Genomic DNA, 27,017 nt, shown 5'->3' on the forward strand with positions numbered 1-27,017 from the left:
CCCTGTATGCCTCAGTTTCCACTTCTGAAAAAAAGTAAGAGTTATAATATCTGTGAGAATTAAATGATGTGATGAAGGTAAAACATTAAGCAAAACGTCAAATACCTCATAAGTGCCAGCTATTATTATTATTATCCCTTTTCCCAAAATTCCTTAACCAAAAACACCTTGTGGTATTGGTAGAACTCTCATTGCAATCCAGAAAAGTAGAATTGTACAATCTTATAGCTTTAACAATTTGGGAGGGGAATGATAAAAATAGTTTCGAAGATTATATTTTGATTAGAAAATGTATTTTTTCTGCCATTTCAATACTAAAAAAAGATTATTATTTCAAGCACTCAGGAATAATTCCTCTGTGGTTTGACACCAAGAATAGAGTATTTCATTTCAGAAAAAAAAAATGCCTTAGAGAAATGATGAGCCACTGATAAACGCAGCCACATTAGAAAATGACTTTGGGTTTAAAGGCAGGTATTTTTCTATTATAAAAGTGATGAGGCTTTTAGAAATGTTTTCAATACAAAACAATATATATGTATAAAATATAATGAGTGTACCTGGAGCATAAAATATAATGAGTGTACCTGGACTTTTGTTGTCAGACTAAAAATAGGGGAGGAATGGGGAAAAGGAAACTTTGACACTGATGATTGCAATTCACAAGCTTTATTAACATAAACAGGATCTGAGAATGACCTGGGCCAGTGGTTCCCACACTGGATTCCAGTGTTGCCAACTGGAATCACCTGGGAAGCTTCAAAATATATTAGGGATTGGGTCCCATCCTCAACGCTCCAGAATTTATTAAACATCCCCAGATGATTCAGCTGCATAGATGCCTGACGACCACTGGCATAGACAAAGGATTCACCAAACAAACAGAAGGCGTCTCCCTTCCTTTCTCCTCAAGGGGATGTTCCCAGGCTTTGGCAATGAGGGGAGCCCCAACATGGGACCCTCCCTTCTTCCCCTCTTTTTCCTGCCCTCAGCTGGAAGCGTATCATCAGCTGCCCAGAAACAATTTATGTTGCATCATCTAAGACCAATGACCAGATTTCAGACTGTAATCCTTGCTAGGCCAGCATCACGCCACCTCCCTTTTTCTGCCTCAGTTTTCACAGTCTTCCTTTAGCTGTGCCTGCATTACATGGCCAGAAAGCTTCCATTTGTATCCCCTTAAGAGCTTCCATGGGTAGGACTTTAATTCTATACTAAATGACATCAAGAAACTGGGAAAACATGATTCAGTCACAAATTTTAGGTAGAAGCCAAAGTTCGAACGGTCGCTTTGAAGCATGTGGTGATAATAGGGAAACAAACTATGGTTTGAGCTCTGCTCCTATGTCTTTCTGTAGGGGACTGGCCTCAGTTGGGTCAAATATAAACTCAGCTGTTGAACTAAGAAACAAGCAAGTTATCCACTCATATTTTTAACTTAATTTATGCTTTATTGCTTACACTGGAAGTAATAATATAAAGTACTTTTTGAACAAGAATCTGAAGCCAAAGAAGAAACTAGGAAATATATAATAGACGTGGATTATGAACAGGAGTTGGTGATGGACAGGGAAGCCTGGCATGCTGCAGTCCATGGGGTCACAGGGAGTTAGACACAACTGAGCGACTGAACCGAAGTGGTAAACAAGATGAGATTCTATAGAAGAGATTTTGTTGGCCTGGAGTGACAAAAATAGCTTTAAGATTTAAGATTCCTTTAATGATCAAAATAGTCTCCTGTTGTCCTTAGAACATACCTATGTGATGGTTTTATTCTTGTGCTGTAGGTGAGGAAATGGAGATTCTTAGAGATTAAGTGTTTTACCCAAGGTCACGGAGTAAATGGCAAGGTCAGTTCTTGAACTCATGACCTCTTGACTCACAGGCCACTAGATTTCCCCTGGTGCCACAGTTGAAAGAACATAAATAATATCTGAATGTGGTTCAAATTTACTTGATAATTTATAATTTTTGCTTCCCCCTTCATTTTTTTAATAACTGCCAGGAACTGTTCTGTTATTGATCAGTAATTATATCAATTTGGGGTTTTGTTGTAAGCAAGAGCAGCTTGCTCTGGACATCTTAAGCAAATAGAAGGATATTTTGGAAGGTTGATGGGGAGACCATACAATCAAATGGGGGAGTGTGAGGGAGGGCATGGAAAATATTTATAAACCAAGGAGACTGTATGGGCTACATATCAAAAACAGGCCGGCCAGGAGGTTGCCCTGGCTAATGCCACTGGTGGACACGGCTGCCCCAAATGAGTCCTAGTCACCCCTCCCTCTTGGGTCACACTTGAGTTTCAGAGGCCTGGTAGGATGGCCCAACTGGTCATGTGCCGCTAGCACCCTGGCTGCAGGGAGTAAAGTGAGAGTGGCTTCCCTCCATCAGCTTCCATAATGCGAAGCAGGACAGGGTGACCCCTCAGCACCACTGATAATGGGGAATCTCTTAATACGTAAGACAGGTTGAATGTTGAACAATAAAAGAAAGGACTAATGTCTCATTCAAAACAACAGTGGTTTAAAAGACATATCTGTATTTTTCTATTTTCCTACAGTGTTAGGAAAAAAAACCTCATAAGACAGGTTTTTAAGGAAATCACAAGCTATTATAAAAATACCTACATTCATTTTTTTAATTTAAAATATTTGTGGATCATGACTCAAAAGTCTAGAGACATCAATTTGAGAAGAATGAGAAGAAAGCAAAACTCTGCACCTGGGGAGGTTGTTATCTGCCATCTCCCGAGTTTGGAGGTCTGTGGGTTTACACTCTCCTTAGTGTTCCAGTCCAGCTCCACTGCATAAAGAGTCACCCCAAGCAGTAGGGTCACAGCTGCTATCAGCCAGCCTCTGGAAATGCCCTCCTTGTTCATTCAGTTATTCTGCCTATATTTATCATGCACTTCTGTGTGTGCTAGGCACTGAGGCTTCCAGTACCCTGTTCTGGGATTTCAAAATTAAAGATTCATACACCCTTTAAAATTAGATCTTGTTTGTCCTTGTGTGTGATGGGCCTGTTCTTGCCTGAATGAATTTGAGTCCCGGTGTCGTAAGTATGTAAGAATCAGAGATAGCCTCATTTTTCAAACCACATAGGGGATGTAGGTAATTTAGAGAACCCCTGTAGTGATAACGCTGGGGTAGTAAAGAGACTAATATGGTTAGACAGTGTTTAAAATGTGCATCATCTTGGAAATTCACCTCCTGTTCTATCCTCTGGTTTCCTACCTGCTAGGTTTCCCCCCTTTTCTTGCTATGTGCATATCCACACAGTTAAAGTATAAACATTCCTTACTGGTAAGTGTTGTTTTTAGAGAGAAACTTAGGTCTTGAAAAATTTTGTTTCATAAATCTTTTGGGCACGCTCACTGCCTTTCAGAAAAATTAAAGAAAGGAGCTCACCCAAGACAAGTTTATGCTAAAAGTCAGGCTAATTTTGATGATAAAAATGGAGCTGGAGCCGTAAATGGAAAGAGCTGTATAATGACTTAATGTTATCGTTGTTTAAATCTTTATTTAAACCATGCAACCCCTACCACAATTTGTTGCAATATCCTTTTTTCCTGAAGCTGAACCTGGGTTGTATCAGCCCCATGTCTGCTTTCTTATACACCAAAACAGAAAGCGCTCAGTAGAACAATGGTACTTCATCTGTGAAGCAGAGAGAGGCAGAATGGGCTTTATAAAGAGCATTTACTCTGAGGAGAAATTGTGTAAATACCTTTTCAAGTGTCAAAATTAAAACCTTTTGTTTCAGGAAGTTGAATTGTTAGAGCATCTATGTTTGCTTTTCTAAGTATTCGGAAGGCCATTTCCATTTAAAAACAATGAGTAAAAAGAGTGATGATCTAGTCTCCTACTTCACAAAGTAAAAGCATCAGCTGCTCAAATACCTCTAGAAATAATGAAGCAAAATTTCTCTGTTCCTCAGTCCCCAGTGGCACTGCTCTTACCTTGAGTCCACATCTGACCTTCTTCGAAGAGTCTGACCCTCCCAGGCCCTACACACTTCCTTTCCGGGCCATTCTGCTCTGGTATGTTTGAGTAGCTGGGGGTTTGTCTTACATGGGCTTTTGTATCAGCCTCTGCTGCAGCCTGAATCACTGATTTTATCAGACAACCCTGCCTCTAGGATTGTTCTTGGCTCTTGTGTCTATGAATCTCTTTTCTCATAGCTTCATCCTATACACATACTGATTGAAATAGAGACCACCGCTCTCGTGTCATTTCCCCAAGACACCACCAACATGATACTGCTGTTACCTGTTAATCTCTCCTCCTGCCAGGGTACCCCCTGGTTGTCATCCCTGAGAACTCTTCCATCAGTTGAAATGGTCGAGATAATCATACCAGTTTCTCCATTGAACCACATATGTAACCCCTTCACTTCTTATCTCTTGAGTGGAACATCATTTCCTACCTGAATTCAGTTCTCTTCTTACTGCTTCTGAAATGCATTCAGTCTTTTTGTTGCCTTCACAGCTTTAGGGAGACTGCTGTTGTTGGTGATACTGAAACTCAACCAGGATAAAATAGGAGTTTTCTACCCTAGTTGCATATTAATGAATAAGAAGCTGTGTAAACCTCACATACTAGATTTGAAGACAAATGGCTCTATTTTTCAGATTTCATGGGCTTTGGAAAAACATTTCATGAAGTCCAAAAATATCTCCTAGAACAAGGATTCTCAACTTTGGTCTCATACTAGAATCACCTGGAAAGCTTTTAATAACCACTGATGCTCAGGCTACATCCATAATCACATCCATAATATCAGCATCTCTGTGCATGAGACTCAAACCAGCCAGGTGATTCCAGCAGACAACCAACGTTGAGAACCCCAAACCTTAAAAGTGGCAGGTTAAGGAGTTAAATAAGGAGATCATCACCTGAAATTTTCTTTTATAAATGAAATTATATACCTTCAAGAGGACTGGATTTTAAGAAAAACCTCACACCCATTCAAAGCTTTCTGCCTCTTTGTAATTTGACACACTGCAGTAAAACTGCCCCAAATAAGAGTTAGAGGTTACTCCAATCTGTTTCTCACACCTATTTCTGAACTATAGTTACTCTTTTAACAAAGATTTATTGAGCACCTGTGTGCCAGGCAGTGGGGATACCTCAGGAAATAAAGCAGATGCGATACAGTGCTTCACCCTCATGGAATTTATAGAGGAGACTTGTGACAAATAAGATAACAGGCAAGATAGTTACAAAAGTGGTACATGTACAAAGACGATAATATAAAAGGATGACATGACAAGCGCGTCACATCCAGGGCAAGGGGAAGGCAGCTGGTTTGGGTGCTCAGGGAAGTCCTCTCTGTGCGGGTGACATTTGAGATGAGACTTGACTGGTAAGAGGAACTAGCCCTGCAAAGATCTGGGGCAGAGCATTTCGGGCAGAAGGAGAAGAAAGTGCCAAGACCCTGAGGCAAGAACAAGCTTGGCGAGTTCTAGAACCTGACAGACTGGAGAGAGTGGAGAAGCAGGGCCAGATGAGGTCAAGGAGGGAGCTAGAAGCCAACCCAGCAAGGCCTCATGAAGTAACAGATAAGAGTGGATTTGATTCAAAAATGCAGTGAAAAGCCATTGGAGAATGGGATTTGTTTTTTTTAATATGTGGGAGAAGACTTTAGAGGGCAAGAGAGAAATCAGTTGCTTAAGTAGGATTGGCTTATTTTAGAGGTGAAGGCAGAAGGATTTCCAGATGGACTGAAGGTTGGAGGACATGGAGGTGGGAGATGAAAGGAAGAGAAGAGTCAAACATGAGTCCTTTGTCTTTGGCCTGAGCCACTGACCGGATGGTAACGCCTTGACAGGAAATAGGGAGGTCTAGGTGAGGCACACTTTGGGGAATGAGAGAGCAAAAAATGAAAAGCTCTTTTTGAACATAATAACTTTGAGATTCCTTTAGGCATCCATTAATATCCATTAGAAGCTAATGTCCATTCAGACAAGCCTGGAGCTCAGAGGAAAGGTCAGCGCTATAAATTTAAATTTGGAAATCATTGGCATGGAGGTGGTATTCAAAACTTTGGGACTGGATGAGTTCACTTAGAGAGATAATGTAAATAGACAACAGAAGAGAACTCCGGGCTAAGCACGTTTAGTAAGAAAGGAGAGACCCAGGCAACACGAGGAGCCAGGAATTTAGGGTTGGAGTGCCCTGGAAGTCAAGATAAAAAGTGTTTCAAGACGGAAGATGCGGGGACTTTCCTGGTGGTCCAGTGGCTAAGACTCTGCACTCACAATGCAGGGGGCCCAGGTTCAATCCTTACTTGGAGGATTACATGTAGATCCCACATGCCACAACTAAGAGTTTGCATGTTGAGGCTAAACATTCACCTGCTGCATCTAAGTCCCAGCACAGCCAAATAAATACATAAATAAATTTTTTTTTTTTAAAGATGGAAGATATGATTGTTGTGTCAAATGCTACTGCAATGGCAAGTAAGAGAAACACGAGATTTTGTGAGAGAGAGGTTCCTAGTGACCTTGATGTGAGCAGCTGGCATAGTAGTAGGGACAGAAGTCCAGATTGGAGGGTTGAAGAGGCAACGGGAGGTGGGGAAATGGAAACAATAGCTATTGACACAGGTGCCAAGAAGTTTTGCTGTGCCTTAGAAGCATGTATTTATCTCCATCCTGATTTAGACAATAAAGAAACTCACTCCGGTGTGCACATTTCTCTTGTCAGGGTAGGTGAATACATCAGATGCCTGATCCCAGTCTCAATGTCATATATTCAGTGCATCCCCTGGTGGGCATAATGCTGCAAAAAACCCTGAATGAATGCTTGGGATAGGATTGATTCTGTTCTCACCCCAAGAGTGAATAACTTCTGAAGAGATGCTTCCTACGAGGTTCATCTCTCCAGCTCACCATCATAATCAAAGAGCAAAATGCATGGTCAGCTTAAAAGCTATAAATAAAAGCTGATTATTAAATGACAAAAAAAGCTGTCTAACATAACTTTGATATTAAATAACACAAAGTAAGACATCCTCAAATTCCTACTCATTTCCATCTAAAACTGAACTAGATGCTTCACGCTCCTTCTCTAGCAGACAGGAGATTAAATGGTCTCCTTTATGGAGATTAAATGGTCTTGCTAACACCAATATCAGTTTTTTAAAAGGTGAAAATCTAATCTTTTGGAAGAAAGTCTCAGAATCAAAATGTATAACATAAAAAGACCCAGAGACTTCGTTGCCTGGGGTGTCCATATAGACAAGCCTTTGGGGTGCAGTCGTGACTGAAAAAAATTACTGTGGAGATACCAATTCAAGTCTATATTTTGCAGAAAAGGATACTGTGTAACTCTCAAAGTCAAAATAGTCTTGCCCTGTATAGCAGGCTTTCAGAACTGGAGTCCTAATATCCTCTTCATGGAGGTAATATCCTCATTAAATATCAAGGAACAGTTAAAAGGTTGCTCATAATCTTGGAACAGGGCCACGTTTAAAGACAGAAACCTATAGTCATAGCAGTGAAAACAATGTATTTCTGATTTCTGTGGGCAAACCTCAAGTGGGAGCAGAAAGTGATGATCACAGTGAGGACATAGAGAAATAAGAAAATTCTGAGAGGGACCTTGTGAGCATTAGATATCCTTGGAGAGGAAAGCATGAAAAAAAAATTGTGTTAACCAGGACGATTGTGTTCCTTCTGGTGTTTATTGCCATGTACATTCACAGTTTAAAAAAATCCAGATAGGTTGTAGTAATAGTATGAAAATCTTAATCCTGTTTGTACTTGTTCCTACAATTTATCTTTGTTCGGAGAGGGGTTGATTTCTCATCAAAGCAAGGAATATATATAAGACACTTCACATTTCACAACAAAATGTATATAAAGCATACATGTCATTTGTCAACCAACAACACAGAACATCTACATCTCAGCTACTGAGGCATCCTTTCGGCTGACCTTCACTTTCTTTGAGCCTGCTGGGTTAAGAGAAGCTCTCCGTTTCCTCTGTAAAACCCAATACCCACATTGTTGTTTAGTCTCTAAGTCATGTCCAACTCTTGTGACCCCGTGACTGTAGCTCTGGAGTGGGTTGCCATTTCCTATTCCAGAGGATCTTGACCCAGGAATCTAAACCATGCCTCCTGTGTCTCCTGCATTGGCAGGCAGATTCTTTACCACTGAGCCACCTCGGAAGCCCAAAATGCCCACGTTGGAAAACATCTAATACATGCTGTGGACTTCTGCACACCACCATCCAGTTGAGTTATATGCTTATCAAGAGTCAGTTATGTTGGTTTCCAAACATGTTTATGCTATAATTTTGACTATGTAAACTGGTGAGATAGGAGGGGCAAAAGATACCTGTTAACATACAAATTAAGTAGTTGTATACCTTAGAAAGGGACCATAAAAGTGAGCTGGTGAGAAAAAAATACTATCAAATTAGGTGTGGACAAGATAACTATAAAACCCTAGGAACAATAATCATAAAATTTTAGGAGGATTTTGCACTTGGTGTGAATCACAAGTATTTAAGTTCTTGCTGCACGTAAAAGAAATTGAAAGTGGAAATTGGAGATGATTATTACGGGTGTGGGGTTTCATCAGATGGAGCACACTGATCAATGAATCCACATTCAAAAAGAAGACCTTAGCCTTTCATCAGAAAACTGGTGGATGACCATAAATGTATGTCTCAGCTGAAAATAGCAATTTAAGATACAGAGTTGAAGCTGACTTACTGGTCACCCAATTACCAGTCTCAGCAACACTGGATAAGACAGCTTCTACTGCTAGGGATGTTCATTTTGGAGTCTCTGAGCTGTACTTCTCACTAGAAGCTTGGCTAAATCATTTATGTTCAAGAGAGATATCCTAGAAGTAGGTTAACCATGAATTCCTCTCAGTTCTATCTCTGGGTCAAGTCAGATCCCCAGAAAAGCTACTATTTTAATCTAGATTATGATGGATATTCATTCACAGAAATATTTTAGCGTTAGACTCTTGACTTTTATCAAGAATTCATAAAAGAGATGATCATATAAAGACTATCTCTGCCTGGTCTGTCAAACTGCTATTCTAAGCTTTCTGATAGACTATTCAAAGCCTGGTACATGGAGACCCACAGGAAAGTTTCACTCAGTGTTAAACGCCTGAAGGCAGCCACGTGGGAAGAGTGAGAGACGAAGGAAAGGAAGAGAGAAATCACAGCCTTGGACATAATTGTCTCAGCTGATTAATTATAAAACTCGTCTTTCCTTCTGCTTTAACATGTTTTCGTGTGGATTCATGAAATTTTAAGGGTTGATAAACCTAATTAATATGCATTATTTAACCTCAACCATACATATACCTAATTTTAATTTATATCAGTTTTAATAAAAAACAATTTTTTCAGATTCAACAGCTAACATTTTCCAAACATTTCCACTTTATTGCCCCTACTTAATTTTTATCTTTTAAAAATTTATTTAACTTACATAGGGTAAAATTTGCTTTTTTGTTGTACATTTTTATAAGTTTTGACAAATGCATACAGTTATTGAAGCACCACCAACATCAAGATACAGAAGAGTTGGGACATCCCTGGTGGGCCAGTTGGCTAGGATTCTGCGTTCACAATGCAAGGGTCCTGGGTCCGATCCCTGGTCAGGAAACTAGATCCTGCATGCTGCAACTAAGACCTGGTGCAGCCAAATAAATTATAAAGTTTCTTTAAAGATACAGAAGAGTTCCATCACTCCAACATTCTCTCATGCTGCCTTTCACAGTCAGATCCTCTGGGAATCCCCAGCCCCTTGGCAAACGTTGATCTGTTCTTTGTCCCTCTATTATTGCCTTTGTCAAATGTCATATAAATAGAATCACATAGCATGTAATCTTCTAACTCTGGCTTCTTTCACTCCCCTGAGATTCCACTTGATTCTACTTGAACATCGTCCATGTCATTGAATGGTCATTCCTTTTTATCGCTCAGTAGTGTTCCATCGTACAGATAAACCACCATTTATCTATCGATCAACTAAGTGAAGAACATTTGGGTTATTTCCAGTTTGGGTGATTCTGAATAAAACTGCTGTGATCATTCACATACAGGTTCTGGAGAAAACATAATTTTCATTTATTTGCAGTAAATACCAAGGAGTAGAATGTCTGGGTCACATGACAATGATGCATTATGTATTTAGCTTTGTAAGACGCTGCCAAACTGGTTTCCCAAATGACTGTACTATTTTGCACTCCAGCTAGTATGTATAGGAATCTCTGTGCATCCTTGCCAGCGCTTAGTACTGTTAGCTTTTATTTGTTTTAGCCATTCTAAAAGCATATAGAGGTATTTCATGTTTTTAATTTGAATTTCCCTAATGACTAAGGATATTGAGCATCTTTTTATGTGTTTATTTGTCATCCACATATCATCTTCAGTGAAGTGTCTGGTTAAGTGTTTTGCTTAATTTTTGTTATTTAGTCATTTGTTTTCTTAATGTTGAGTTTTGAGAGTTCTTTGTATTTTCTGAGTATGTGTCTCTTGTCAGGTACATTATTTGAAAACATTTTTTCCAGTCTGAGGTTTGTATTTTCAATTTCTTAACAGTGTCTTTCCGGAGAAGGCAAGGGCACCCCACTCCAGTACTCCTGCCTGGAAAATCCCGTGCACGGAGGAGCCTGGTGGGCTGCAGCCCATGGGGTCGCTAAGAGTCAGACACGACTGAGCGACTTCACTTTCACTTTTCCCTTTCATGCACTGGAGAAGGCAATGGCAGCCCACTCCAGTGTTCTTGCCTGGAGAATCCCAGGGACGGGGAGCCTGGTGGGCTGCCGTCTATGGGGTCGCACAGGGTCAGACACGACTGAAGCGACTTAGCGGCAGCAGCATCAGTGTCTTTCACCAAACAATCTAAAAAAATTATTGATGAGTTTCAATTTATCAATCTGCCTTCTATGAATCATGATATTGCCTTGTTTAAAACCTCTTTGTCTAATCCAAAAGAACAAGGACTTTCTCCGGTGTTTTAAAACTTTTGTAGTTTTATGTTTTATTTATAGGTCTGTGATCCATCTTGAGCTAAGTTTTGTAAAAAGTATGATGAATAGGCTGAGTTTGTATTTTTTAACACAGTTGTCTAATTGCTCAAGCTCCATTTTAAGTTGATTTGCATTGTTTTAAAAAAATCAGTCAAATCTAATTTTAATGATGATTATTTATAATATTAGAAAATTTGAAAAATTCAGGAGAGTAAAGAAGAAATAAAATTACTCGAATATCATCAAAGAATAACTGCTATATTTTACTATTTTTCTTGTTTTCTAAATGCCTATAACTGTACTATATAAGTTAAATAATAAGTATTTTTATGATAATATGTTCATTGCAGAATTTAGAAATTAAAGAAAAAAGCACAAATATATCCTTGAATATATATTTTTTCCTTTTGTCTACATATTTAATAAAAATTTTACTACTTATAAATTTTTTTTACATTAACAAGTCTAATAAGTTATATCCCATATCTTTAAAGACCATGTATACCATTTTATTTAAAGGATATAATGTATCCAATCCTTTATGATTAGTTTATTTTCCCTTTTTTGCCAATTATAAATAATACTGTCAAATAATCCATCATAAAATTTACAAATATATCTCTTAATTTCCTTAGTGTCAATTTCTAGAGGTAAAGTGTGGGTCAAAGAGTATTACTATAATGACTTCCAGAAAGATTGTACTAATTGATTTTCTTCAGATAGTCTAGGAAGCAGACACTAAGATGAAGTTAGGTGTGCCAGATATTTATTGGCGAAGACATTTGTGAGGGGTTAAGGGGAGCGAGGGGTTTCCCAGGTGGTGCTAGTGGTAAAGAACCCACCTGCCAATGTAGGAGACACAAGAGATGCAGGTTCGATCCCTGGGTCCAGAAGATCCCCTGGAGGAGGGCACGGCAGCCCACTCAGTTCTTGCCTGGAGAATCCCCATGAACAGAGGAGCCTAGTGGGCTATGGTCCTTGGGGTCGCAAAGAGTTGGACACGACTAAGCAACTAACACACACACACAGGGGAGCAAGAGCAGAAGCACAAAGGAGATGTCAGCAGGACTGACACCTGTGAAAGAAGTGTGTGGGAAGTGGGCATGGTGAGCAGAGCCTCAGCTTGCAGTGCTGCACTGAAGAAGTCTCAGCCAGGTCCACGGGCAGCCCCTGAGCAAAGAAGTCCCGCACTGACAGGAGTGGCCGGCTTCTAGTGGCCCACTGTGCCCAGTCAGCAGCAGGGAGCTCTGCAGAACGTGGCCCTGGCGTGCACGCCTCGGCGGATCCCATAAGCAGAGCAGCCAGAGGCCCTGAGCTCGCTGCACTGCTCACAGCACATTCTCTCCCCCGGTGCTACCATATTCACTTCCCACCATAAGGATGTTAACGTTACTCTTAAAGCATGGCCAGTGTATCTAATTTGAAAATTGTATCTCATTTTTTTTTTCTATTTTGAGTTTTCTTCCTAAGTAATACATTTGTACTTATGTTCATTGATACTTTATATTCTTGCATTTGGTCATTTCTTATTTATCATCTTTGCCCTTTTCCTATAGTGGTATTAATTTTTTCAGTACTTTTAAACTTAATATACTAAATCTACCTTTGTCGGATGCAGTGCAAATACAGTTCCTCAGTTTATTCTTTATTTATCAATCTTCTCTCTGCTAGTTTTATTTATTTATTTATTTATTTTGCTTAGAAAGAGTTCTCCTAAGACAAAATCAGAAATATTTTCATGTATTTTTCTGTTCATTCTATTTTTAAATGAGTTTTTCCTTTTTACTTCTTGTTCTAGTATATAATCTATAGTAGACATTCATTTATTTCTAAATGTTAACCAATTTTCATAGCACTATTTTTATGAATAATCTATACTCTTTCTCTCTTCTGATATGCCACATTCATCAGCAGCTTCTTATCTCTTGTATTCACATGATATGTTAGCCAAAGAGCTGAAAGGTCAGAGTGGACCCCTGTGTATCACACATCTTACCCAAAGCCCAGCTTTACAAGTTATACAAACGGTCCTGTCAAAAACCCATCACAGATGATGCCTATTCACTTTTGGAAAAGCCCGAGTCCATCAGACACAGCTTCCCAAAACTGCACCTTTTTCCTGCATTAGGATATGTTTTGGTTTCAGATTAACAACTGAGTTCTGAACAATTTATGTGAACATGCTGTTCTTACACACACACACACACACACAAAACACATCGTTTTGAGTTTGAGGTTCCCAGTTTTACATTTTTTTAGTTAGAAAATGCTCATGTGACTACTTCCCCATCTCTAGCCAGCCATGCCCCCATCAAGCCACAAACTGCTGGTTTATTTATAATACACAGTCTAGACAGCCCAGGTCTATGCTGCCAAAAAATGTTAGTATTTTAGATAGGGACTCTTGGGTATCTTTCCACTAATAAATACAATTAGCATGTTTATAAGTAGCTCTGGTTGAGGTCAATCGCTTTCCCCTAGTAAGGAGGGCAGGAATCCCAGACCCACTGTTAACTCTTTGCTGCCCATGTGAGCATCACTTGATTTACCACTAAAAGGTAACACACACAATTACTTTTGTATCCAATTTACATGTTTCTTCCAGCAACATGAGTTGAATGCTCTGCATTTTATGACTAGAATTCATCAGCATCTATTGCGTCACATTTTCATCACAAAAAAATTAATGAATAATGCAAATCAAAACTGCAGTGAGATATCACTTCACAACAGTCAGAATGGTCATCATCAAAAAGCCTACAAACAATCAATGCTGGAGACAATGTGAAGAAAAGACTACTTTCCTACACTGTTGGTGGGAATGTAAACTGGCACAGCTACTATGGAGAACAGTATGGGGGTTCCTTAAGAAACTAAAAATAGAGCTATCGTACGATCCAGCAATCCCACTCCTGGGCATATATCTGGAGAAAATCATAATTCAAAAAAGATGCGTGCACCCTAGTGTTCATAACAGCACTATTTACAGCAGCCAAGACATGGAAGCAACCTACCTGTCCATCAACAGATGAATAAAGGATGAATAAAGGATAAAGAAGATGTGGCACATATATACAATGGGATATTAGTTAGCCTTTAGAAAGGATGAAATCATGCCATTTGCAGCAACATGGATGGACCTGGAGATTATCATCTATCAAGTGAAGGAAGTCAGACAGAAAAAAACAAGCCTCATATGATATCATTTATATGCAGAATCTAAAAAAAAAATTATACAAATGAACTTATTTACAAAACAGAAACAGACTCACAGACTTAGAGAACAAACTTATGGTTACCAGGAGGGAAGGGTGGCAGGCAGGGACAGATTGGGAGCTTGGGATTGACATGTACACACTGCTGTATTTAAAATAGATAAGCAACAAGGACCTACTATATAGCAGAGGGACCGCTGCTCAGTACTCTGTGATGACTTAAATGGGAAACAAATTTGACAAAGAATAGATGCCTTTATATGTATAAGTGGATCACTTTGCTGTACATCTGAAACTAACACACCATGGTTAGTAACTATAATATCAAAAAAGGAACTGAAAAAATAAATACGAAGTTACTAAACACGTGATGCTTGTCTCCTGTACACGCCCATCCCCGTATGGCCTCATACAGCTCTGAAGTCAGTGTTCAGGGAGAATTCCTGTATCTCATTCCAGATGTCTCCTTCCACGTGGAAGTCCTTCCACTAGTGTCCTATTTCTGATCCATAACAGGAGGCTTATCCCCACACTGGAATGTCATAATAGTTAAATGGAAAATGAGTACATATGATACATCTAGAAAAATATAACTCTTGCAAGAGAACATGTCTTAAACATCAATAAAGCTGCTATGAAAGTCTACTTAAGTGTGGCCAGACACTCAAAGACCTTTATAACTGTAAGCAAAGGACTTTCCATCCTATTTACTTTCCATAAGAAGCTTTAGTAAAAAAAAAAAAAGTACTAGACAACTGAGGAGAATTAACATATAGCAGAAAAGCACATTGAAAATAATCATCATTTTAGAGCCAGAAACAGGGTAATGACAAGAATTTTTCACAAAGCGTCACCCTCTGGACAAGTAAAATGGAGGAGAAGTCACTCTGTAGACATACACACAATACAAGGTTTATTCTAGGAAAAATATCTGCTGGTAGAATAGAACCATATTATCTATAGTTTGTGTATTGATTACTTAGCCAGATTGTGAGATGTTTGAGGAGCTTTTTTGTGGTAGTTTCAGCAAAGCCAGAAACATTTCACTGTAAATCAGACAAAATTCTTTCAATTGCAAGGGACAGAAACCAGCACCAGACTAATTTAGGCCAAAAAGAAAATTAATTGGTGCAATAACTCTATGAAAGAGTTGAAGTCAGATGTAGGAAGGATGGGGAGGTCCCTGTCCATTCAGGAATAACTTTCAGAATAATTGGATCCAGAACTTAAACACCATGAGGAGTTCATCACCTCACTCAAGACCAGCTTCCTCCACCTGGAGAGAAAGTGTAAAAGAAAAAAATCCCAGAGAAAGAACAGACTTGCTTCTGTCTCTTACTTAATCAGTTGGGGGCAAGCAATGGGTTCTATGATGAAACAGCTTAAGTCTGCTGTCCACCTCTGTTAATTACTGTGTCTAGGGAAGCAGGGTCATGAAGGGAAATGCCAGATCTGTAGGAGGGGCACGAGTGGAGCCAGGAGAGGAATTGTCGCCAGGAGATGTACGCTCAACAAACATGGCGGGTGTGGAGGGAGGAGAAAAGGGTACCCCGCTATGCTTCCTGTAAAGAACAGAGAAGAGGGGAGGGCAGAGGCCTTTAGGTCATGGTCTTCAATCACTTTTTAAGTTCCAAGTTTCATTTCTGTAGACAAAGTCTTTGGTATCGCTGTATAACAGTTAAGACTTTGAATATGTAAAATAAAAAAGAAAAAAACTTTTGAATATGGCTTCCCTTTCAGAAATGTGAAAAAGATAATGATTCAGACACCCCTGACTCTCTACTACTTCCACTAGTAGCACAATTATGTGTATACACTAATAATGTTTAATATGTAGTACTTTTTAAATGACTGACTTATCCTTCATTTAACAAGTACGAAGCCAATGTGTCAGGCACTGTGTCAAGCCCTGGGCCACAGAAGTGAGCAGGTCATAGCCTCTGCCTCCATCAGGCTTACACTGCAGTGGGAGATGGAGAGCAGCTAACAGGTGATGATACTTCAGTAACACACGTGTCATCTGAGGGATAAACATAGGGTGTATTGTATCTCACAGGGATGGATGGCACTTAACGCAGGTAAGGGATTTTAGGGAGAATCTGCGAAAGAAAATTATGTTGCTCTCTGAGACTTTAAGTAAGTATAGGAGTTGGAGAGGATAAATGAATTGAGAAAAGCATGGCAGCCAGTGGAAGAGCATGTGCAAAGGCCCTGAGATGCGAGAGATGATGCCACATCTTAGAACTGAAAGTAGTTTTAATATAAGGCTGCAGTGTAGTAGTCAATGAGCAAAAGAGAGAGATTGGACTGAAAAGGTAATCTAGAACCATGTTGTAAGCCATATAAGCAGTTGAATTTTATCCTAAAGGTAATGGGGAGCCATTGAAGAGTTTTAAGCAAGGAATAATATGATCAAGTTGGCATTTTAGAAAGTTTACTCTGGAGGTAAGCAGCTGGATCAATATGTAGAAGGACATGGAGCTCATCCCCTCTCATGAATCAGTCAATTATATATATATATGGAACAATTCTCACAGAGTACTTGTGGAAAGTTCACTTTGGCCCTACTGTGAAGAATAACTTGAAAGGGGGTCTAAAATAGGAAGATGTTAGTGTGGTTTATGTAGTGATGTTAATCTGAACTCTGTTAATGTAGTGAAAATAAGCAGAGGAAACTGAGCATAACTCAGAAAGTAGAATCAAAGTGGTTAACTACATCTAGGAAAGAAAGGGAATACATTAAGAATAACCCATAAAATTCTGGCTTGGGCATATGATTGATCACAGGTATCATTCATTGAGGTAGGGAATACAGGAGGAAAAGATTTGAGGGCAGGGTAATAACATTGAACTAGGAGCACCTATGGGAAATCAAAATGGAAATGCCTGATGGCTGTTAGATAAGGTGACCTGGACTTCAGTAAATGGACTGGGTTGAAAGGAAACATTGCAAGTATAAATGGAAGTAGTGGGAACAGGTAAGGTGGGTCATGGAGAGTGTGTAATATAATGTGAGATGATGAGTGCCAGGGCAGGATCTTGAGGGACATCAAAATTAAGGACAGACAGACAGGAGAGGCAGAACAGGGGCTAACAAGCAACCCCCTGCGAGGTAGGAGTGAAACCAAGTAAAACAGCATGACAGAAGCAAGGATGAGAACGACAAGGGAAAGGAAACCAAGAATGTGGAATGCTCCAGAGAGGTCATAAAATAATGAAAAATAGTCCATTCGATTTGATAGCAAGAATAATAGGGGCCTTGGAAAGGGTTTCAGGGGAAAGTGGAGGAGAGTGATGGAATCAAGTGGTTGAGAGATTAGAAATAAAGTGAATACACACATCTCTGAAAGAACTTTGACTGTAAAAGGGAAGGATGGAGAGAGGCAGGTACTGGAAGGGGACACAGGAGGAAGGATTCTTTTAAGTTGGAAGAAACTTCAATGTATTTATTCTAACTTTCATACAAAAACAACAGAATTTTTTGTCATATGAGGTGGAACAGTGAGTTAATACACTCATCCACTCATCTTAAGTGTACAGTTTATGCAATTCCTACATGTGAATACACCTGAGAACCACCATCTACATCGACACGTAGAACATTCCCAGTACCCCAAAAATTCCCCTCATACCTTTTCTCGCTCAACCTCATTCCCAAAAGCTAAATAACCACTCTTACATGTATCACCATAGATTACTTTTATCAGTTCTTAAAGTTCATGCAAATGAAATCATATAGCATATCTGTGATATGTATCCATGTGTTGCATGTAGGACGAATTTCTTAAATTGAGTATAATATTTCATGGTAGGAATGTACCACAGTTTATCCATTTTCCAGTTTGGGGCTATTATGAATAAAACTGCTATGAATATTCTTGTATATGTTTTGGTAGACATGTATTTTCCATTCTCTTGGGGAAATGCTGAAGAGTAAATGCTAGATCATAGACTAGGTGTGTATTTAGCTTGACTAAATAGAGTCATGTATTTTTTTGAAAGGGGGTAGTACCAATTACACTCCCAAGATCAACATATAGAAATTCCTCTCACCAAAGCTAGGTATTGGCTGTCTTTTTAATTTTAGCTTTCTGGTGAGCAGATATTTTGAAAGTCAGGTTTCCTGAGGTTACAAACCACAGCTTCTCAGCTGGTACTCATAAAAATTTCAAAGCATTTTATCTTAAGTATTTCCCATCATTGGCTACTGCCCTTCAGTAAACCAAATCTAATATTAAAAACATGTAAACATAAGTCAGGATGTTTCATGAGAAAAAGGTAATTTAATTCTCCTTTAAAGTTAGCTAAATTATAACATAATGATCAGGAAAATCCTGTCAGGAAGAATCTCAGGCCTAATTATGAAGATGTTGGAAATATTGCCATCCAATGTACTAGTAAGAACAGAGTGGTTTATTTGCTGATAGAAATTATTCACTGATACATCAATTCCAATTTACATTCTGTATAAGTAGTAAGTTTGGAGATAATGGCTATGTTTCCTCATTTTCATTTAAATGAACTATATTTGAAATCATCACTCACTATGATCAGAATTATAGACTCTGCTATTTTGAAGAATACTAGTGAGTCTTTTGGGGGGAAAATAATGAAATAGAATAAATGGTGGACATAAAATTGAATACTGATTATTTTGTAATCACAATCTTTCCCTCTCTTTGGTGCAGTTTCTATCTGATTCAATATCTGAAAGCTGACAAAGAAAATAAGTGTATGACACTAAAATAACATTACCTGTATGATTTATGGTTGCTTTACATAAATGCTTGTTCATGTTAGTATTATACACAAGATTGGTTGTCAATATCATCACCTAATAATTTACTTAATTCTCTCAAGTGTCATGGTAAATCTATTAAGAAATCTATTCACAATTTTATCAAAATAAGATGGGTTATAGATTTAAGTGTAAAACTTGATAAAAGTACTGGAAAATAATAGAGATACACTTTTATACAATTGTAATGGGAAAGGCCTTTCTAAAAATGACCTGAAAGCCACGACCATATGTAAAATGTTTGACACATTTAAAATTTTTTAAGTTTTAAATTTGTATATGTGAGTAAAATAATATCACATAGTAATAGACAGATTCAGAATGTGAAACATTTTACTGGACAACTGTTCTGGTCTCTTCAAAAACATCAGTGTCGTGGGAGAAAAAAGACAAAGGACTATTGTAGATTAAAAAGAGGTGAAAAAGACCTAACCTTGTTTGATGAGCCCTCACTTATTCCTGGTTTAAAAATTTATTTAAGTTTTTTAAAAACTATTGACAAAATTTGAAAACATTAGATAGTATTAAGATTGCTTTGTATTAACTATAAAGTTAATTTCTTAATTTCTGTAGCTGTTTATTTTGCAATTAAAGGAAAAACATACTAAGAAAAATATACTGAGAAAAATATTTTCAACAAATGTTTTTGAAATAAGATAAAAACTTACTTTTATGACTTTAACAAATTAGTAAAAAATATAAGCACTTTGTGAATAAACTAAGCAAAGGATGCAAAATTACAAAAATGAAAGAAGAAATGAAGTTATCAAAAAACTTACAGAAACATTTTCTAATTTCTTGGTAATCAAAGAAATGCAAATTAGATTGTCAAGATCAAAAAATTATAAATCTATATTATCATAAATAGTTGGTAGAGAACATGAATCAGTTTAAAGTTGATGGATGTCTATTTAGCAACATTTATTAAAAGCCTTGAAAGTATTCCTGCCTTTCATATAGTGCCTGTTGGCCATTTTTATGTCTCTTTTTGAGAAATGCCTCAGCATTATTTTTCATCAGAGAAAGACAAATCAAAATCATGATGAGATATCACTTTACATCTGTTACTATGGCTAGTATCAAAAGACATGGAAATAATCTAATTATCTATGGATGCATGAACAGATAAATAAAATGTGACATTTAACATTTACTTATCATATATGGGACTTCCCTGGTAGCTCAGACAGTAAAGAGTCTGCCTACAATGCAGGAGACCTGGGTTTGATTCCTGGGTTGGAAAGATCCCCTAAAGAAGGAAATGGCAACCCACTCCAGTATTCTTGCCTGGAGAATTCCTTGGACAGAGGAGCCTGGTGGGCTACAGTTCATGGGGTTGCAAAGAGTCAGACACGACTGAGCAACTAACACTTAGACTCAGTATACACACACACACACACACACACACACACACACACGAAGGAATATTATTCAGCATCAAAAGAGAAAGAAAGAAAGAAGGAAATTCTGCCATTTACAACAACATTGATGAACCTAGAGGACATTATGTTAAGTAAAATAAGCCAACCAGTATTCTTGACTGGAGAATGCCATGGATAGAGAAGCCTGGCGGGCTATATAGTCCATAGTATCTCAAAGAGTCAGACAGGACTAAGTGACTAACACTTTCACTAACATTCAGACCATAACTTGAACATTCCTCATCTTATAAAACAAACAAACTTTTAAATATATTAAACATGAAGCAGTCTAAACCTATCAAAATAATATTTTCCAATGCAATTAGATGAAAGTAAAATCATATCAGCAATTTCTCACACCAAATGCTCACGGAAATAATGTTTTATTTTGTTGAAACCCCAGTCATTGCCATCTAGTCTCTGTATTGAGCTTTCCATTTGTCACTCTCGTTCTAGAACGTGCCCCCTTTGGCCAACATAGTAGTAGAATGTATTTAACCTGACATCCTCATAGTAAGTTTATTAGTGTTCTCAAGCAGTATCAAGTTAGCTTATCATCTCCATGTCTGATATCTTACAAACTTGATCTTTTCTCTTGACTCAGACTCTGGATATGGACCTTTGTCAAATATTATTATTTTTAATCAAAGCATCTCTTCATCTCTTATCTACAGAATTCATTTTCCTTATTTTAAAGTATGTCTTAAAGCAAATTACTTCCACACACAATTAACTATGCTTTTGATGATCACAAAATATTGATAATGTGGTCTAATATAAAAAGTATACTCCCTAAATAGAAGTTCCCCAGATTATATTTTAATATATACATATCAGAAATTTCTTTTTTCTTATTTTTAACTCCCTTTTTTCTATCAATTATAATTACTTTTCCTACACAATATTTTCTAATAGCCTTCCAAAATTAATCAGTTTTAAGCCTTTATTAGCTGTCGATACTCCTGACATTTTTGGACTATTTGGCCTTTCATGTAGAATATATTTTACTGCATTCCAGGAGGTGGGGTGGGGGTCCTTTTGCTTTTCCTTTTTTTTTTTTAAATCTTCCCTCCTGCCCTTATTTTTTTGTCTTTGCATTAATTTCTCAAAGAAGCAGGATTTTTCTTTGCTTTTGCAAAATGAAAAATTTTTAATATTATTGGCCTAATATTCTTCATTTTTAATTTTTTCTTCACATGAAGCAGTTATGTGACCTGACTCAATGTAATCAGGAATCAGAATTTCTGGCTATTAAGTTTTAATTTCTTCACTATTAATTTCTTCTATGCATGAGGCAGCTATGTGACCTGATTCAACATAATCAGGAATCAGAATTTCTTCTCTGTGCTCTACATCAACTTCTTTCACTTGGGTCTGGATTTAAACTGAAGATTTTTCTATTTAAATGTTGCTTTTTTCTTTTAAGGTGTTGTCTATTGACTATTTTATTTGGAGCCTTTTAATTCTGTTTAAAGTAACATGGCAATGGTACTCAGATAATTTTAAATCAGAGTATTTTTGTTTCAAGTCTCATTGTTCAAAGAGAAATAAACGATCAGGATTCACTTTTTTGCTCTCTTAATGATGGATTTCATGGAAGAATCAATGTCAAATTCAAACCTGCAAACATAACACTTTAATACTAGTTCTTATATTAATGACTCTCTGGCACTCATTTTTTTTTTTTTTTTTCCGCCTTCTCTTTTTGGAGCTTCACAGTTAATCTTACAGATGACCTAGTATTAGCTGAATTTATAAACCTTCCTTCCTTCCTCTCTCTTTCCCACCCTCCCTTCTTTTCTTCCTGTTTTCAAAACAGCAGCCACACAGCACACCTGTATCCAATGTTTCCTGTCATAGAAAGAGCCTGGATTTTGGAGGCAGTGTTCTAGTCTCAAGCTTAGTAGTTCTGTGACCCCTGAGAAAGTAACCCAAACTTGGTTTCTTCATCTTTAAAATGTTAATAATGACAGAGAATATATATAAGATTGGGTGAGATAATTTGTGTCTTCTGTGTTAGAAAACACAAAGTTTCCCACACAGGACTAGACAACTCTAGAACTTCAGATAAGATGTTTAAAATATTACAGACAACTTTTTAAATATCTGAGATCACAAGAAAGTCAGAGAAATCCCCAGGGTCAAAAAGTGAAGAAAGAATTACCAGTGGGGTGGTAGGTAGTATGGACTGATCTGGTGGGTTTCCTGGGGGAGTTTGCTAGTTCCATTATCAAGGAGCTTGCAGTTTGATGGTTTTATGGGGACAAGAATTAGAAATGAGATATCCACCTAGAAAGTCATGAGCTGAAAGTCGACTCTTTGATCCTCCAGATTCACTCTTTTCCCTTTCCCACCCTGTATCACTGGCTCCCTTGCTCTGTGTCTTCGAGTTGAGTTTAGTCAACAGGGAACTCTGGCAAAAACCTGGAGAAAGGTGAAATCAAGGTATCTATTCTCCTGTTCCCCCTCCGTGAGGTCCTTTTGAACTGGCTGTGTCCCGTAAAACCAAGTCACCTGTTCCATCCAAGGAAGCTGCACGATACCACTCTCTCCTCTCATGACTTAGGGCTGACGAGTGGTGCTCTGCAGTCAGCCTTAAGTTCCCACTTACCACCCACACCTCTTTATTTTAATCAATCCTTTGCAAATAAATGCTTCTCAAACCATCCATTTGCTTCCTATTGGGATTCTGATAAAAACCGAAATATTCAAAGGACTACATGTTTAGTGAAAAGGTAGGCCAGGGAAAATGTACCACCAAAACAAAAAGATGTTTACTTGACTTGTTTTCCTAAGAAATTATAACCACATTTTACACTACTATTGTAGTCCAAAAGCAATATTTCTCAGGAATCTACAAAGTCCTATGGAAAATGAGATCACAGGTTTAAATTGTAAGACACAAAGAACCTCACAAAAGTGAGAGTAACATGAAAAATAAACAGTAGGATTTTAACTCTCCAAGAACTTTAGTTAATAGCATTATCTGATAATGACTTAGAGCAAGCATGTCTTAAATCATTAAAGGCACAAAAAGAAATTTAAAACATGGGACAAAAGAGGGTATGTAGAAAGACTGAGTATATTTGGGAAAGAAATCATTCCAGAAATGAAAGATATGATCCTCAAAATGAAAACCTAATGGATAGATGATATACAGCTAAAAAGAGATAAGCAGAGAGAATCTTAAGGAAAATGACAAGAATGCAACAGAGAAAAGTACAGAAAATATAAAAGAGTGTTAAGAAGATTTAAGGCTAGAATGAGATGGCCCAATATATTTCTAGTAGAAGCATTAGGAAGAGGAAATAGATTGGAATGATACCATAGGATCCCATGGAAAAAGGAAGACCTTAAGAGCAACCAGCAAGAGAAGACATTATCTACAGAGGAACTACAGTTAAGCTGAAAGCAGGTTTCACCACAACAAAAACTGAGGCCAGATGCTAATGAAATAAAATGTTTTATAGCACATAATAGACACTCAGAAATAAGCAAAAAAATCTTGCTACACCTCGCAGTGGATTGTTTCCTCATGAATTGAATGAGCTTCATATTTTATACAAATATATTTGTCTTTTGCCTCTTTGTTTTAATACTAGTTTTATACAGTCAAATCTGTTAATTTTAACTAAAGTTGTGTTAAACCTTAAACAAGAAACTAAGTAAAAATGCAGAAATATTTTAATGCTTATTTAAAAATACAATGGAAAAATCATACTGAAATTCTAGGAGATACAAAATAGAAAAAAAAAAAAAAAAGAATATATAAATTTACTAGGAACTGTGGCCAGAAGAAATGAAACATATTGCATGGGATTTACAGCAAAGACTTCAGCCAAAAACGGGCAAAGGGCATAAACACACAATTGCAATAAGCAAAAACAAAGGAAAATATTCAACTCTGCTAATGTAATAGTTGAAAAAGCACATGGTAAAATGATATATAGAGTTTTGCACACTGTAAATTAGCAAAATGTCAAAAAATTATTACATCCAGTTCTGGCAGTTCGGTGGTGAAATTGGTATGCTTCTAATAATGCTGGAGGCAGAAAAATTTAGATTTACATAATTAATTAAAAATTCAGGAAGGGTTGGGAGTTTGGGATTAGCAGATGTCAACTATTGTATATAGAATGGATAAACAACAAGGTCCTAATGTATAGCACAGGGAACTGTTTTCAATATCCCGGAAAAGAATGTGAAAAAGAATGTATATGTGTTATAATTGAATCACTTTGCTGTAAAGCAGAAGTTAATACATTGTAAATCAATTATGCATCAATAGCATTTTTAAAAAATTAAGAATTCAGTTCCTCAGCCACACTAATCTACTATAGGGGCTCGGAAGCCACATGAACTCAATGGCTACCACCCCACTCAGCGCAGAAGACGATTTCCATCATTGCAGGAAGTTCTGCAGAACAATGCCACTCTAGAAGACAGACATAGGAGGAGAACTGATGCTTGGTTGAATATGTAACACTTCCCTTGTACTTGATGCTTCGAATTATTCTCCGATGAGCCTCCCATTGCTACTTGCTACACTGCTCCAATTCCTCTTAAACATTTGGTATTTTCAGACTTTTATTTTTCTATCTAATGGGTATGAATTAATAGAGCTCACTGATTTAAATTAGCATTTTCCTGATTACTAATAAGGTTGAGAACTTTTAAAGGATTTTTTATCCTTTTGTATTTCCTCTTCTGTGAGTTTCCTACTCAATTTTTTTTCCTCATCACTGTGTTGAAATTATTTAACATGAGAAAATATTTATGATAAAATGATAAGTTAAAAAAGAAAGGAGTACAAATTGGCCTACAATTATTTTAAATGAGTAAAAGCAAAAATCTAGATAGTCAAAGTTTGGAAAATTTGTCACAAAAGTTAAGTTAGATAGAGCAAGATGTGGGATTTGAGAATAATTTGTTTTTCATCTAAAAATGATTTTAACGTTGTCATAATACTGTTTTCTCATTTTCAAAGAGCAAGCAAATGTAATATTGCTTGATGCTTGGGAAAATTGCCCTACAACTTCTGACTCTGTTTTCTAAGTCTTCGTCTTGGCTCCATGTAGACTGAGTGATTCTTTTTCTTTATTCTTGCTATTATTTTTAACATTGTCCCTTTCTGGTAGAACACTGCATGCCTGACCTGAAAGCTCTATGCCTGCCTGTATGTGTGTATGTAAGAAGCAAGGATAGAATGGTGAAAACACATAAACATTTCAAGATTTGTATCCTTAATTAGACAACATGTTTAAACTGCAGCAGAAATTGCCTTTCATAATTCACAGTAAAGGGAGATGAATGTGTGTATATCACTTAGAGACTTCACATATTCATGTTTAGAAATATAACTCAAGCACGTACTAGTCAAAGTTATCAACTTGGGAAGGGAATAACATTCTTTACAAAGAGGACCAGCAGTGTCTATAAAAAGCAAAACCAAGACAGAGAGAAATGGTCATGTAAAAATTAAATAGAAGTTAATTCCTGTCCACACAAACCCCTGGGAAAGAATGGACTGTATTCCACGTTTCACTGCCACTTTAGCAGCCAAAAAACCAACACGCATAACCTTCCGCCAGTAGAAGGTAGTTAAGTCTCCAAACAGAGTTGTCCCCTCTGTCCTTTCCCTCTGTCTTCATGTCAGCCAGGCTTCTATTATTCTTCCATTTCCTGCCTGGATTTCCAGTTTCCCTGTTACACTCCACTGAGAAGTGTTCCCCACCCTCATGCAAGTGCTCTTTGCCGTAGGTCCAGAGAGCACAACCAGGATTTTTACCTTTCGTGAGGACAGATAGGAGCTGTATTTTTACTTCGTACTGAGACTGCAGGCCCCAGTCCATGCTGCAGCTTCATGTCTTTCGAGCAGTTTTCATCAGCCGTGGGCATGTTGGGTTTCCGTAATGAATCTCTGGGGTATTAGTAATGTGAGCTGGAACATACTTTTGTGTGTTCCTTACCTTTCCCACTAGCTTCCAAATGAGCAAGAGGCAGAGGTTATCCTCCTTGCCCTTGCTCAGAACTGTATCACTTTCCAGTTGTCTCAGCATTTGAGTGCTTCACTAACTCATACACTAATCTGTAAAGTCAGTGTCGCTGCATTTCCTTTGATTTGCAATAAAATGCCAGTTCATATTAAGAGTGTTGCAACGTGAGTTCAAAGATAAGAAATGAAAGAAGGCCAAAATGAAGCCAAACTTTTAAAATAGGATGTTTTTAAAATTAGGATAAAACCTTGCCCAGTAAAACCTGGAGTGCCAACCAAATAGGATTTGCAACTTGAATGCACACCCTCCAGGAGGCCTCTCAGAAGAATCTGCCAAGCCATGTTTGGCTTCTCAGGGGTGCTTGCCATGTGGGGTGCAGTCCTGGGACCTCCCATGGTCTTCCATCTGCTTAACTTTGAGCTAAGGTGTGGGTTTGGATTCCTTAATGTGTATCTGGAATATTATCTGAAAACATTTTTCTTTCTGTGGGCTTGGAATGTACTTGGATGTTTATGGAAGCTACTCTTTGGCTTAATGGAATCAGCTCCATGGCTGAGTGTTATGATTTGGGGGTGC

At 37.7% G+C, this 27,017-nt stretch overlaps 1 protein-coding gene across 2 annotated transcripts in view; it reads left to right on the plus strand.

Annotated features, from left to right (window-relative positions):
- Positions 1-27,017, plus strand: part of RGS7BP (regulator of G protein signaling 7 binding protein) — a 101,715-nt gene that overhangs the window by 22,937 nt on the left and 51,761 nt on the right. The gene's annotated exons all lie outside the window — the stretch shown is intronic.

The sequence above is a fragment of the Muntiacus reevesi genome, chromosome 14 (genome assembly GCF_963930625.1).
Source record: "Muntiacus reevesi chromosome 14, mMunRee1.1, whole genome shotgun sequence".
Lineage (NCBI taxonomy): Eukaryota > Metazoa > Chordata > Mammalia > Artiodactyla > Cervidae > Muntiacus > Muntiacus reevesi.